We start from the raw sequence: 16129 nt of genomic DNA, 5'->3' as shown, positions 1-16129 counted from the left end.
GAGTCATAAGAGTGATATCTGGTGGTGCAAGATAACCGTATAAAGTCTCTGAAGGTGGAAGAGATAATGAAGTGAGAAACCTAAGAATTCGGTGTCATGTTTGGTGGTGGGTGGTGACCTCCACCAGATTTTTCGATCACAGGCTTCCACCAACCTTAATCTAGTGCTACATAGAAGCCATATAGTAGCAATGCAAGTCTATAACAAAAGCAATCTCATGAGAACGAATTTAAGCTCTCTAGGGCAGGTGTGAGCCGATAATAAAAAGTTTAAAAAGAAAAGTAAAAAATACTAAATTATTTGATGCTTCTGCTATTTGTAAAAAAAAAAAACCCAAACAATGTGATATATAGTTATATCCAGGCAATAGGAATAACCCTGTAATTTCTCCTATCACTATATAACAGCAGGACTTACTCGCTCTCATCTTCACAGATGGAAAGGGAAACCAATCCCAGGAAAAGGACAAGGAAAAGAGTTTTCTTCAGGAAAGCCATGTCTGCTCTGTAAAAAAAATCATAAATATATATATTTTATTGATTAATAAAAGGACATCTACCACCAGGATGAAGGATTTTAAACCAAGCACACCGACATACTGGTGTGCACCCGCACTGGCAGGATCTTGTATAGGATTTAAAGGGTTTGAGTCAAGATTAACATTTATCTCCTACTCACATGATAAGGGATGAATGTATGATCCCTTTAAGGCTTATAAAAGTGATAAAGATATTTACGATATTAATAATATAAAACATCACATATTGTAGTAGATAAGTAACACTACTTACCTGCGCCTCAGAAGATGCTGAATAGATGAAGACTGAAGCCACAGGATAGATCCCTTCATGGGCCGCACATACAGGTTCTTATACCAGAAACTTGGGGGAGGATTCATGGGGATGAAACTTTCTCCAGAACCTTCTGTTTGTTCTCCTCCTGCCTGTAGATATGTGATGGGTCTCATGCTTTCAAATGCCCTATGGATATTGGTTATATCATTATTGTATCTTCATATTGACATTTGGCAGATCATGACATTTATCATGTGTCACTTATGCGAAAATACTGAATACATCAGACAGCAAAGGTAGAAAAGGACTATATGTAACTCTCCCCTTCTGTCCATCTCTTCTCAGCTTCTCCCCATATACAGAGCAGCCGGTAACCGGACGGGTAAGAGAAGCCGCACACAATGTGGAACTTCATGCAGCAAGAAGTTGTTACAGATTTTCCATGCAGAATTCTTGAAAAACTTAATCCACATTTTCAGAATCATATTTCACTTAAAGGGGTTTCTATCAATTTTTAACAATTTTGTTTGCCCCTTGATAAGACTGTAAAGTTTCTGACTATGGTCAGATTCTTCTCATGAATAGCTTCTCATGTCTGCACACCGCAGTGCTCTCTGCATCCTGCCTCTCCCCTCTGCATTACAAGACCAGCTCAGACACGGGCACTTCCTGCCGGCAAACAGCAGCGTGCTGAGACTTACTCTACAAGCTACAGACAAGAAAAGCAGAGCTGACTGTGTATTTTATTGATTAGGTGAGGGAGCAGAGCTGAGAGTGTCATTTTCGTCTCATGGAACTCATCATCTCTCATCTCTGATCTGTATCATCTCTCTTTTTCTATGTGTCAAATGCAAGTAGAATGTTCAGAAGCAAAATGAAAGTGTAAATAAACCCTGTACTATGACAATCTAAGCACATTGTCAGCGCACAGAATCTCTTAGCACAGAGGAATAATTTAGTCCTCGCCCACATTCTGGATTCTTACACTGACCTGTCTAAGGAGTTATTTGGACCAAAAACAGCAATAACACTGACTAAAATTGCAGAAGGAACAGATTCCCAACTGTAGACAGTGCTGTTTTAACGTGGTTGCGTCTCTTCAGTACAGTGTAGGAAACTGGTTTAGCTGAGTGAGAGGCTTTTGACTTGAGGTCAGGAAGTGAAAGTTCTCCTTACAGACACTTTGCCAATTAAGACCACCTTAATTGATATTTAATCCCACATCATGTCATTAGACTTCTTGAAAGTCATGCTTGATGTTAAGGGAAGGCTGCATTTCAAGGTAGTTAAATGAGGCATTGTTTCCTTTGTTCCATCCTGGAAAATATATTTGCATATTTCCCAGAATCCCCTAGTGGAGCATCAATGGCTATAAGTCTTCACACCTTAATTGGCAATGTCTCCATAAGAGATCTCTTACTTAGTGAAAAGCCTCTCACTCAGCTAAACCAGTTCCCTACACTGTACTGAAGATACGCAACTAAGCCAAAACTGTGCTTTATAGAATTGGGAACATGTCCCTTCTGGAATGGATATACTGGTTTGGCTTTAATCCCACATGATGTCACTAGGCTTCTTGAAAGTCATGTTTGATGGTAAGGGAGCTGCCTTATGGTAAAGAACCAGATCTTACTTTTGGGACAATAAAACCATGCAAGTACCCAAGTGCTACATTTTCTGCCAGCTGTATCTTGGAAGGCCGATTGGCGCCCCCTGTGACATCATCGGAGGGCACCTATTAGTTGCCACGACAGTCTACAGCCAGTCATGAATACTGATCTCTAAATAGCTGATTGCAAGCTATTAGAGATCAACTGTAAAATCACAATTTACTGCAATATAGTAGTATTGCAGTAAACTGTATGAGCAATCAGACCCCCCAGGGTTAAAGTATAACAAATATAAAACTTGAAATCACGCCTTTTCCTAGAACACATATAAACATAAACAGTAAAAAGCATCAAAATGTTAGGTATCTCCATGTCCCAAAATGCCCTTGTCAAAATGTAAAAAAGATTATTCCTGGCCATGAACACTGCAATGGAAAATAGTGCCCAAATCTCTAACAGTAGTGACAGGCGGACAATGCTACACCGCCGTGTAACTTTGACGTCAAGTATTGACGAAAAACTTGCCGTTTGCCGTGTCACTTTGAAGACGCTACTTTATTTGTCAGTGGCCAGGACTACAGGATGAACAATGCCATTTCTCTCCTAGATGCCCTGGAGGTGGAGACGATACATCCGGCCCGGAGGACACAGGACATGGCGCCATAGTCAACTGCACTGCTACAGGAGGAAGGTAAGGACTATGTTGGAGGACTTGAAAACCTAAGGTTTTGAGGCCTAATTGGGAGTTTTATCAACTCAAGAAATTGAAGAGGAGCAGGAGTTGGAAGAGATGGAAGCGGATGACAAGGACCAGACACAAGACCCAAACCATGTCAGTATGTTAGACCATTGCTACCATGGGAGGAGAAATTAAATTTGATACCAAGACATCCTTTGTAGGTAGTTGGTGGCTGCCTATGTTCGCCGTTTGGGTTATACTGGTCCAGCAAGTCCAGGAGAGATGTTATTGTATCACATAATCAAGTTTTCCTTCATCTGCCCCACATTGTACAGCAGATACAATCAGAAGTAGATCGCCTTTACTGTTCACTACACTCTCAATCTCAGCCTTGTGCCTCAGACTCGAGGTGCGTTCACATGTGGCAGTAACACATGTGTTTACAAGCGCACCAAAACAGCTGAGAAGAGGAGATTTGCTTGAATACATAGCTGTTAACACTGTGTTTACACGTGGCAGTAACGCGTGTTTTGTTAACGCACGCTCAAGCAATTCCTGTGGAAACAATTCATTTGTCACATTGAGCAATTGTCTTTTCACAAATGATTCTCACCCTCCCCCCTATGGTGGTGACAGCAGTACAGATCAGCCGGCAGGGTCGTATTGTTGACCGACATCGGCGCCTCCATGTTCTTGCACTATGTTTTTGCATTTTTCTCCTCCTCTCTAAAAGTTTGAGAAATTTTACGTGAAATTTTGGAGTTCCTGTACAGATGTAACACCTTACCATGACTTTCTTTGCTTTCTATCATGAGATGACCTGGACCTCCTCCATGTAACTCATAGACAAGCTGTGAGGAAAGATCTCAGCAGTGCAACACCCTCGCCGATGCAAGGCAGAGCTGTGTTTGCGAATACGTCCCACCATGTAGCTTGCAGCCTGTGTAGGGTCTAGTCAGCCCCACAGCATGTCACTACATCACACAGGGGACGTTGCAGTGGTAGATCCTGCCTGGTAAGTCAGGAGTTAATTGTTTTATGTGATGTCATATGTGTCAGCCAATCACATGTATTGCATCCTGTCTCTGTGAGCTGAGAGGTAATTGGAGGAGCAGCCACCACCTGACCAAGGGGAGATAATAAAACCCCTGGCCAGGAATGTTCTAGAGAAGACTCTTAGAGGAGTTCCAGACAGACCAGAGAGTCTGAACAAGTTAGACAGAGAGAGAGAGGAAAGGGGTATCATCCTACCTTCAAGGGTGATACCTGAAGCACTCCAGGATAAAGCTGAAGCATCCTTCCAGGACACAGCTACCTCCCAGCCTGCCCTCTGCATCCAGGCTGGCGATCTACCTCCTGTGGCTTCCTCCAAATACCTCTCCAGTACTCCACCATTCTGTTAAAGGCACGTTGCTGATGTTCCTGCCGGTTCCAATAAAGAACTGTAAGTGTTTCTGTTCAACCTCTGCCTCCGTCTGGTTCCTGCTACTCCGGCTGTCACCATCACGGGCACCCTGTCCACCACACAGAGACTCATACTCTAGACACCAAAGGGTTGCCCCAGGGAGATCCGCTATAGCAGCCTCTCCCTCATCATTTCTTGCCAACACCACCCTGCTGGAGACCTGCCAGGCTGTAGGACAGCCCTCCGGTTCCCCATACCAAGCACCGTGACACAAGCGTGCTTAGGCCGCAACCGTCAGCCACTCAGGTACTGCGGGCCCAGGCTGTCTCCAGGCCCCGAGAAAAGGCTAGGCCCCGGTGGGGGATGTTGCAAGTGGCGTCACGAACAGGATATATACTTCTGTGCCTTATCCTGGCACTAAAGACTGTACTTTATTAAGAAACGATTGTACTGCCTAACCCTGCTGCCATTCGGGGATAGGCCCAAGTGACTTTGTGTGTTTCACATTGAACTGTATTACTGCTGCCACGTGCTGTCGAGCTCCGCTCCAGCACTCAAGAGGGTAAACCCTGCAAAGAACTTTGTCAGCTCTGCTACATCCGGCGCTGCCGCGCCTGAAGTATTTTACCTCAGAGACTGTGGCGCAGCAAGTAATTCCAGCCCGCCAAAACCTTCACTGGCGGGAAAACCCAGAGACATCGCTAAGCTTCGCCCCCTGCGTGTATGGCGCGAATCCTGCCTCAGCGCGCTGTGGCGCAGCAGAAAATTCAGCCCGCCACAGCTCCTGGCGGGAAAGACTCAAGCTCCGCCCTCTGGCGCGATACTCTCCCGCGCTGCAACGCCAGTGAGATCCCACGAGGTACCTCAGAGTCAGCGCAGCCGCCATCCAGCATCAGAGAGGTTAATCGGCCATCTTGGATTTCTCCACGTGCTGTCTCCAGTCCTGCCGACATGCCGCACAGCCTCCGAAATGAATAACCAAGTGTCGCATGGCCTGCCCACGAGCCTCGGGCACCTTCATCTGCTGCACCGCTTACTGCTGTCTCCCGTACGCAGTCTTCAATGGTGGATTCTCCACAGCGGCCTCCTCCTCCGATTCCGGACCTCCTGAGGACCACCGTGGATGTGAGTACCATGGCCCCCAGGGCCTATATCACAGTGACTGTTACTATATCTCCCTTAGCCCCGGCTGGGGGACAGTCCGGCCTCCCTGCAGAGGGCCAACATCTCCCCATGGGAGGCCCGACTACAAAAGGGACTCTCTTAAAGGGGCCTGACCCCTTATCTAATGCTGCTGACCGTCCTGCGGAGTATCCAGGACCACCTGCTAAGAGGCCCAGGCTGCCCGGTGAGAACGCCCTGCCAGCTACAGAGGTTATCACCGCCAGCGCAACAGCGCCCCCAAGAGCTACAGGTCAGTCCAGGAACAACAATCCTTCCGCTGTCAGCAATGGAGAAGTTACAGCTCCTGTGGTCATCATCATGCGCTCCACAGCGCCCCCAGCTACAGAAGGTCAGCCAGAGAAGTGCCTGCTTTCTTCCTTTGCTGAGATGCCTGCCACCGCAGATGACCTCCCTGCTGTTCCAGCTCCAGCTTCTGGGTGCCCCATGTCAGCAGTTCCAGTTTCTACCACCAGATGTCTTCAGGTGACAGATCTCAACACTGCTTTCTTCACCCAGGCTGATGATGTCCATGCTGCAGTTCCTGCTCTCATGTCTGCAGCCATTGCTCTTGAGCAGCAAGACTAATCCCTGAAAGGCTGTAGCCCTCTCCAGGTACTGTGTCCATTGTAAATATTTATTTCTGCCCTACCCTATAGAGCCAGAAACTGTCCTGAGACTCTCACCCTTATTTATTTCAGTCAAGAGACATACCTTGAACTGCCCACTGTCATGTGCTATGATAGCACCCCTTCCTCTGCCACAGCAGAGATTTCTTCAAAGGACTCTGTCCCTCTCCACCTAGAGGAGACCCTTTGCATCTTTATTGCACTTTTCCCACCTCAAGGGCTGTACCCAGAAGATGGACTTTGATCTTAAAGACCTTCTGTGAGACTTTTGCCAACCTCAAGGAAAAGTTGCTGCTTTATTTATTTTTATATTGCACTAACCTTTGATAGGCTTTTCAGATTGTAGTGTGGCTGTGTCGGACCGTCTCTATGTAGTATAATGTTTAATTGTGTCACATATGCTAATGTAATGCATATACACCCTATATATTTGTCGCTAGGGAAGAAGTGTTATTATAACAAATATACAGGCCCTGGTGCAAGGAGTGGATTACAGTACATGACACCACACCTTTCCTACTGTACAGTTTGGTTTAATGGCGTTAGCGACCAACTGTCATACTTAGCATTTGCATATCTGTGTCTTAGTCCGACACCAACCCAGGTGCCTGTCTCCAGGACCATGGGCGGTTTGTCCCTACATATCATGTAGCCTGCACTTCATAGAAGTGCCCCTATCTACCTCTGCGCCCCAAACCATCTGTAGTCGAGCCGAGGGCGGCTCTTTCAATTGCCCCGGGGGTATGCAACACCCTCGCCGATGCAAGGCAGAGCTGTGTTTGCGAATACGTCCCACCATGTAGCTTGCAGCCTGTGTAGGGTCTAGTCAGCCCCACAGCATGTCACTACATCACACAGGGGACGTTGCAGTGGTAGATCCTGCCTGGTAAGTCAGGAGTTAATTGTTTTATGTGATGTCATATGTGTCAGCCAATCACATGTATTGCATCCTGTCTCTGTGAGCTGAGAGGTAATTGGAGGAGCAGCCACCACCTGACCAAGGGGAGATAATAAAACCCCTGGCCAGGAATGTTCTAGAGAAGACTCTTAGAGGAGTTCCAGACAGACCAGAGAGTCTGAACAAGTTAGACAGAGAAAGAGAGGAAAGGGGTATCATCCTACCTTCAAGGGTGATACCTGAAGCACTCCAGGATAAAGCTGAAGCATCCTTCCAGGACACAGCTACCTCCCAGCCTGCCCTCTGCATCCAGGCTGGCGATCTACCTCCTGTGGCTTCCTCCAAATACCTCTCCAGTACTCCACCATTCTGTTAAAGGCACGTTGCTGATGTTCCTGCCGGTTCCAATAAAGAACTGTAAGTGTTTCTGTTCAACCTCTGCCTCCGTCTGGTTCCTGCTACTCCGGCTGTCACCATCACGGGCACCCTGTCCACCACACAGAGACTCATACTCTAGACACCAAAGGGTTGCCCCAGGGAGATCCGCTATAGCAGCCTCTCCCTCATCATTTCTTGCCAACACCACCCTGCTGGAGACCTGCCAGGCTGTAGGACAACCCTCCGGTTCCCCATACCAAGCACCGTGACACAAGCGTGCTTAGGCCGCAACCGCCAGCCACTCAGGTACTGAGGGCCCAGGCTGTCTCCAGGCCCCGAGAAAAGGCTAGGCCCCGGTGGGGGATGTTGCAGCAGCCTCCTCATAGCTGCTGGGTTTCTTCTTCTGTTGAGCGGCTGAGTACGACGAGTGCGGTCAGAGTTGTCTTGGAAAGGTCCAGGCTGCTCTTCCTCCTCAGCTGTTTGATATAAATTGTCATTGGGGGAGATTTATCATCAAGTGTCTGAGGTAAAACTGGTCTAGTTGCCCAAGGAAACCAATCACAGCTCAGCTTTCATTTTATAAACAGCTGTGGGAAAATGAAAGCTGAGCTTTGATTGGTTGCCATAGGCAACTAGAAAAGTTCTGCTCTAAGAGACCTATGATAAATGTGTTTTCAATAACGTTGCAGTTTGTGAATCAAAAAGCGGGTGTGGGGAGAACATATAATGGCGAGGCGCTACCCCTCCTCATTTTTCACTTTACTCCTGGTTTGGACATCAAAATCTGCACATGAAAAACTGAACGTGGCAACAGGGCCTTAGGATAAATGAACGACCCGTGATAAATGTCATAAGATCTGTCAGGTGTCAATACAACCCTGTATTTGTGTGTGTGCTCCAGGTATTTACATGTCTGTGACTCAGAAAACATCTCGGGGTATGAGAACAAAAAATACAGTCATCTGATGTAGATATTAACTTAGCTCATTATCCTCTTAGTGATCGCCCTGTTTTGGGCCTTGACTAAATCTAGAAATTTTTCCCTTGTTGCATGCTAAGAGAAAAAAAAAAATATATTTTTTTGTAATTTTCTGTACATACTCAAGTATAAGCCGATCTGAGTACAAGCTGAGGTACTTAATTTTAACACAAACTGGGAAAACCTATTGACTCGAGTATAAGCCTTGGGTGGGAAATACATTGGTCGCAGCCTACAGCCAGTATAAAGCTCAGCAGTCCCCTCCCCCCTAGTATATAGCCGGCCAGCCCATCCCCCCAGTATATAGCAGCCAGTGGCTGTCCCCTCAGCATACAGCCAGCCCCTGCCCCCCAGGATACAGCCAGCCCCTGCCCCCCAGTATAAAACTTTAACAAATAAGACAATAATGTAGCAGCCTAAAAAGCAGCTAAAATCTAGGGTCAGACACTGTCATTGGTGACAGTGATGATCCTATTGGGGTCAAGTTGTACCACGAGCAGACCAGCTGGTTGTGGGGGTCCAGTAAGAAGGGCGCTGTCTGTGCAGGGTGCCCTTGGGGCCAGGGACCAGCAAAGAGAAGGTAGGTATGTATCCAGGCCTAAAGAAGAAATGCAAACAGTACAGGAGTGCAACTATATCAACAATTCAACATCGTATAAATGTAATGAAGTAACCAACTATGAGCCACTGTAAAGGATACTGCAGGGATCGACTGAAATACCAGTCAGAGGAAGGACAAGTAGGGAAGAATTAAGCCCGGGTAATCCAAAAATGGAGCACAAAGTCCAAGTGGGGACATGAGGTGTTCATCTCGGGTGGGGGAGCCTGGGCGCCTTCATCTTGCCTGTTAGGTGAGCGTCTTCTGGCTTTCTGTTGAGAAAACCTCTGCGGTCTCAGCGTTTGAAAAGGAAGGTTGGTCGTGAGGAAGGACGGCCATTCTGCGATGGTCATATCTGGCAGGTTGAGAACAGCAAGGAACCCTGAGAGGTCCCCCAGATGACGGAGCACTGTCAAGTGGTCGTCACGCCTAACTTAAAGGTGAAACGGAAATCCCCAGGAGTAAGGTATTGTCCCTGCGTTTCTGTAGTGTCAAGTGGGACAAGTCGGGCAGCAGCTGGACATCCGAATCCTGGAATCACACTCTGCCAACCTCCCGCGCTTTGGGCATGATTTGCTCCTTGAGCTGGTATATGTAGATTCTGCAGATGATGTCTCTAGGCCGAGTAGGATCAGTTGTCCAGCTCTCTTGGAGATTCTCCAGGGGCCCCGAGAATATTATTTAATATGGTTCTGAGAGTACCATCAATCTGTTGGACTCTAATATTGTTTCTGCGGCCTCTGTTCTCAGCATCATCCATCTGTTTGTAAGGGCCAATAATTGCTGTGTATAGAGTGATGTCTGGATATCGTGGACCGCAAGCCTATCTGTAACAGTACGATGGGAAGACTCAGTATTAGTGATCCTTTGTTCAAGCTGAGGCACCTCGTCACGCAAAGTGGACAGCTCTGCTCTGTACGATTGTTTGAGATGGGCCACATAGCTCTCCATGTCCATCTCTGGTTGGAATAGCTCTGATATGATTACGGGCACGTAGGTCTGCCAGGATACCCGGCTTTATTGGATTTCTTTGGTAACTTGGAGTATACTGCAGAGAAACTTGAATTTCCATCTTGGGTGACTGACCAAAGGTGTGACCAGGAGTGCTATCCTGTGTATTCATAAGTATGGGCTCTGTGACTGAGAGAGCTGAGGTGGATCAGGAGACTTCCATTCTGGCATATCTTGGGGCCAGGTATTGGGAGAATCAGGATGGGCTCGGCAGGGCGAGTGCGCTGATGTAAGGGAGGGGGAATCCACCTGAGACAGGGTGGCCTTCTGGACAGGGTATACCATGGCCGACCTGGAAGAGTAACTTCGTGGGGGCCCTCTGCTACTGTGGGACCGGGACAGGGTCAAAGTCCAGAACCACTTTGGAAGAGATGCAGTCGCTTCATTAATCAGCAGCAGTGGTTCCCCGATGTGCTGCGCTCCAGCTCCGGGACCGGGAGCTGTGCTGTGTTGAATCGGAACTGGGTCTCCTCGTGACGTGGTGGCAGCTTTGGAGATGTAGGGTCCCGAGCCGGAAGAAGAAGAGGAGCCGCGCCGTCTGCCATATTTACTCCTCCATGCTCCGCATGCAGGACTGGGATCCCAGGACCCACACAGCCCAATGAACGGGAGCCGTGATCCAGTGAGCAGGGAGAGGTTCCAGAGGTGAAATCTGTGGTGGGATGGCCGGGTGTGACAGGTCAATAAAAGTCACTTGCCTCTTCTGGGGAAGGCCGCACGTCCTGGGATGCCTCAGGTTATTAGATACTGGCAAAAACCTCTTGTTGAGCACCGCATCGGGTAGGGGCAGCTGACCCAGTACCCCTCTCCTTTCTGGCAGGATGGAGGTTGATTTTGCGACGGTATTCCTGGCTGGCCCGGGAGCTGAGCAAGGTTGCCTCCTCACTCCTACATAGCCAGGCCACGCGCCCTTACTGTGCCTATTTAATGCCCATTCTTATTCTTTGTGTACAGCGCCACCTATTCAACTATTTTATACAAAATGTACTTATAAATGTATTACCATGTGCTCATTTTTGTTATACATATAATCCCCTTCAAATTATTAATATGCATATAACACTTCCTAAATTGTACATTGTGACTCCTATTTATTAATTTACACATAGTTCCCTCAAATTTTTTGATTCCATCATATTAAGCCCCCCAAATTGTCAGCAAAGACTACCCCAGTAAACCAGCAGCGTGTAATCTGCTTTCCTTATAACCACTTGCTGTTTGCTGTTCCAGCGTGCAAAAAAATGTACTTTTAATCCATGTAATAAGGAGCCTCACATAGGGAGGCAGTAGTTGCCAAAAGTCAAGGGCAGCTCGTCCCTCCATTGCGATTGACGTCTCTACCTTCAAACTGCCCTGAATTTTTGTAGTGTTTAATTCTGTCCGGATATCCTGATGTTTCATGCGTGTGACATGTGCTGAGTTCCATTGGGTGTCATACATTCTGATTGCGTCCATGCTCAGGAATCCAGTGCACACAACGCATGCGCAACACGTCAGAAAAGCAAGGCAGTTTGAAGGTAGAGAACTCAATCAGCTGAGCAGCTCCCACCTCTTTGACACACAGGGGCAGATTTACCTACCCGGCCCATTCGCAATCCAGCGGCGCGTTCTCTGCGGTGGATTCGTGTCCGGCCGGGATTCACTAAGGCAGTTCCTCCGACGTCCACCAGGTGTCGCTGCTGCGCTGAAGTTCCCCGGAACGCACTGGAATACACCGAGCCGGGCTGAGTGAAGGTAAGTGCAAGCACCGTGACACATTTTTGTTTTTTAAATGCGGCGTTTTTTCAGAATCCGTCGGGTTTTCGTTCGGCCACGCCCCCCGATTTCCGTCGCGTGCATGCCAGCGCCAATGCGCCCCAATCCGATCGCGTGCGCCAAAATCGGGGAAATCGGCGCAAATCGGAAATATTCGGGTAACACGTCGGGAAATGCGAATCGGGCCCTTAGTAAATGACCCCCACAGAGTAAAAGTAAATTTTGTGCAACAGAACTTGGATATGAGTATAGCAAATAACATGCTGCACAAGACACTGGTTTACTGGGAAACTTTCTTTCTTCTGTCAGACTCTGCATAATAAATGTGGTGCACGGTCCGACCGAGCACCGGAACGCCTCTTTATGTGCAGAAATTCGTGTTGCGTCGGTTATAGTGCAGTGGTGACACAAATCAGCCGCGTGTGACACATTTGTGGTGCTGACACTTCTTAAATACTTGTACAAGCAGTTTGCACATAAAAGAACAGGCAAAGTCCGACAGCATTTTCCAATCTAGGCCCCCCTCATTAAATATATACAATGGGCCCCCTTTATTAAATAAATAGAATGGGACCTATTAGTTCTTGATTCTGCACCCCTTATTAAACACAGAGGGACACATTTACTTACCCGGTCCGCGGAGTTCACCGAAAGTGCATTGTCCGGTGATAATGCACTGTGCCGCGATTCACTAAGATCGTGCGCCCGATATCCTGCATGTGTCGCTTCCCCGCTCAGGTCCGACAGAGTTCACCTTCTTCTTCCTGGTGCATGTAAGTGCTTGATCTTGCGACACATTTTGAAAGTTACCCCGCGCTCAGTCCGAATCAGTCTGATCGTCCGACGGCCCGCCCCCGATTTCCGTTGCATGAAAGCCGGCGCAGCTGTGCCAAAATCCAATCTTGTTCGACACAATCCCAGCGTAAACCCCTGTTAAATACCTGACAAAGCCGTGCAAAGTCTGATGAAAGTAAGCAGTGCGACTCTTAGTAAATAAGCCCAAATGAAATTTACACCCCCTGTAATTTACAAAATGTGTACTCACCTTTATCTCTATTTGTCCTCCCACGTCCGCTTCTTGCTGCTGCAGCTGACCCAGGGGTGGATGCGCGGCCGTGTCTGGGGTCAAAGTGCGTCATGAGCCAGAGATGGCTCCCGGCCGCATCACACATCAATAACATTGGCGTCTTAACCTGTTCACGACCCGTGACGTAATAGCACGTCACGGGTCGGCCGCGGGTGCATGGAGAGGGCTCACGCGCTGAGCCCTCTCCATAGCCGGTAAGTCTGTGCTGCCTATTGCAGCAAAGGCTTACCGGTAACACCCGCGATCGGTGTCAGCACCGATCGCGGGTGTTTTCCCGCTGATCGCCGCCGGCAAAGCTACCAGCGGCTTCTAAAAGATGGCGGCGCATGGGCGCCGCCATCTTTTCGAGGATCGCCGCTCCCCGTGACGTCATCGGGGAGCGGCGATCCGTCGCCATGGTAGCGTCGGGTCTCACGAAGACCCGACGCTACTTCGGGTTAACTCATGCATTACAATGTGCTATCAGCACATTGTAATGTATGAGGAGTAAAATCCCCATATACTGCCATACTGTAGTATGGCAGTATGTGATAGGATCTTACAGACAACCTAGGGTTAAAGTACCCTAGGGAGTCTGAAAAATAGTAAAAATAAAAATAAAAAAAGTGTAAAAAAAAAAATTATAATAAAAACCCCTAAAAACTCAAATCACCCCCCTTTCCGTAGAACTGATATAAATATAAATAAACAGTAAAAATCATAAACACATTAGGTATCGCTGCGTCCGAAAATGCCCGATCTATCAAAATATGATAATGTTTTTTCACTGCGTTTAATCCCGTAACGGAAAATTGCGCCCAAAGTTGAAAATGGCACTTTTTTGTCATTTAAATTTTTTTTTTAAATTCTATAAAAATTGATCACAAGGTCGTACAGTCCTAAAATTGATAACATTGTAAACGTCATCAAAATCCGCAAAAAACAACACCACCCACAGCTCCGTACACCAAAGTATAAAAAAGTTATTAGCGCAAGAAGATGGCAAAATCCCCCAAAAAAATTTTGTACAGGAGGTTTTAATTTTTTTAAATGTATGAAAACATAAAACCTATATAAATTTGGTATCCCCGTAATCGCACCGACCCAAAGAATAAAGTAGACATGTCATTTGGGGTGCACAGTGAAATCCGTAAGATCCAAGCCCACAAGAATACGGCACAAATGCGTTTTTCTTACCAATTTCACTGCATTTGGAATTTTTTTCCCGCTTCCGAGTACACGGCATGGAATAATAAATACCATCACTATGAAGTGTAATTTGTTACGCAGAAAACAAGTTGTCACACAGCTCTTGACATGGAAAAATAAAAAAGTTATGGATTTTTGATCATGGGGAGTGAAAAATGAAAATGAAAAAACAAAAAAGGTCGAGGTCCTGAAAGGGTTAAAGATACTGACATCATCTATTGTCAGTAGTGATGTAATGATGGGTCATTGTTATCTATATAGAGGTAATTGTACAGGGAGGGGGAGGAGATAAGCTGTGACATCATCTATTGTCAGTTGTGATGTAATTATTGGTCATTGTTATCTATATAGAGGTCATTGTACAGGGAGGGGGAGGAGATAAGCTGTGACAATATCTATTGTTAGTAGTGATGTAATGACGGGTCACTGTTATCTATATAGAGGTAATTGTACAGGGAGGGGGAGGAGATAAGCTGTGACATCATCTATTGTCAGCAGTGATGTAATGACGGGTCAGTGTTATCTATATAGAGGTCATTGTAAAGAAGGGGGAGGAGATAAGCTGTGACATCATCTATTGTCAGTAGTGATGTAATGATGGGTCAGTGTTATCTATATAGAGGTCATTGTACAGGGAGGGGGAGGAGATAAGCTGTGACACCATCTATTGTCAGTAGTGATGTAATGAAGGGTCAGTGTTATCTATATAGAGGTCATTGTACAGGGAGGGGGAGGAGATAAGCTGTGACACCATCTATTGTCAGTAGTTATGTAATGATGGGTCAGTGTTATCTATATAGAGGTCATTGTACAGGGAGGGGAGGAGATAAGCTGTGACATCATCTATTGTCATTAGTGATGTAATGATGGGTCAGTTTTATCTTTATAGAGGTCATTGTACAGGGAGGGGGAGGAGATAAGCTGTGACATAATCTATTGTCAGTAGTGATGTAATGATGGGTCAGTGTTATCTATATATAGGTCATTGTACAGGGAGGAGGAGGAGATAATCTGTGACATCATCTATTGTCAGTAGAGATGTAATGATGGGTCAGTGTTATCTATATAGAGGTCATTGTACGGGGAGGAGGAGGAGATAAGCTGTGACATCATCTATTGTGAGTAGTGATGTAATGATGGGTCAGTGTTATCTATATAGAGGTAATTGTACAGGGAGGGGGAGGAGATAAGCTGTGACATCATCTATTGTCAGTAGTGATGTAATGATGGGTCAGTGTTATCTATATAGAGGTCATTGTACAGGGAGGGGGAGGAGATAAGCTGTGACATCATCTATTGTCAGTAGTGATGTAATGATGGGTCATTGTTATATATATAGAGGTCAGGATTTGAGGTAGTGGATCCTCTGTACCACTGTGAGTGATGGTGTAAGCCGACACCTGGGAGCGGAGTTTAAGTGGCACCTGTTTTTCACCAGAGCCCGCTGCAGAGTGCAATGGACTCGCTGCAGCAGGGTACCACCAGGTCTCTCCACAGCGCAACTTTGCCCGCAGTGGTGGCCATGGCATGGTACAAAGTCGTGAGGCAGAATCGTGGTCGGGGACAGGCAGAAGGTCGAGACAAGCAGCACGGGATCAACGTCAGGAATAAAACTGGAGGTCAGGAAAGGCAGCATGGAGTCAAAGTCAGGAACGGAACTGGGTCACAACGGAAAATCAGCAGACAGGCACTAGGCAATGAAATAAGCTTTTTCTGAGGCGATTAGCACAAAGATCTGGCGGGGAGTGGCCCGATTTTATTAACCGGTTAAGGACCAGGCCCTTTCCTGTTTTTTCATTTCCATTTTTCACTTCCCACCTTCAAAAATCTATAACTTTTTTATTTGTACACGTAAAGAGCTGTGTGATGGTTTGTTTTCTGTGTAACAAATTACACTTCATTGTGATGGTATTGAATATCCCATGCCATGTACTGGGAAGCAGGAAAAAAAAATCGA

General features: G+C 46.7%; 1 long non-coding RNA gene across 1 annotated transcript in view; it reads left to right on the top strand.

The window, feature by feature from the left end:
- Positions 1-1106: 1106 nt before the first annotated feature.
- Positions 1107-16129, top strand: part of LOC140119534 (uncharacterized) — a 40328-nt gene continuing 25305 nt past the window's right edge. Inside the window, exons 1-2 of the long non-coding RNA XR_011853386.1 lie at positions 1107-1176; positions 3012-3095. This is a non-coding gene — a long non-coding RNA (uncharacterized lncRNA). The remainder of the gene's footprint in view (positions 1177-3011; positions 3096-16129) is intronic.

This window comes from Engystomops pustulosus, chromosome 2 (assembly GCF_040894005.1).
Source record: "Engystomops pustulosus chromosome 2, aEngPut4.maternal, whole genome shotgun sequence".
In the NCBI taxonomy this organism is placed as follows: Eukaryota; Metazoa; Chordata; class Amphibia; order Anura; family Leptodactylidae; genus Engystomops; species Engystomops pustulosus.
Note: the sequence above shows the minus strand (reverse complement) of the source record. Positions and strands in the feature narration are given on the sequence as shown.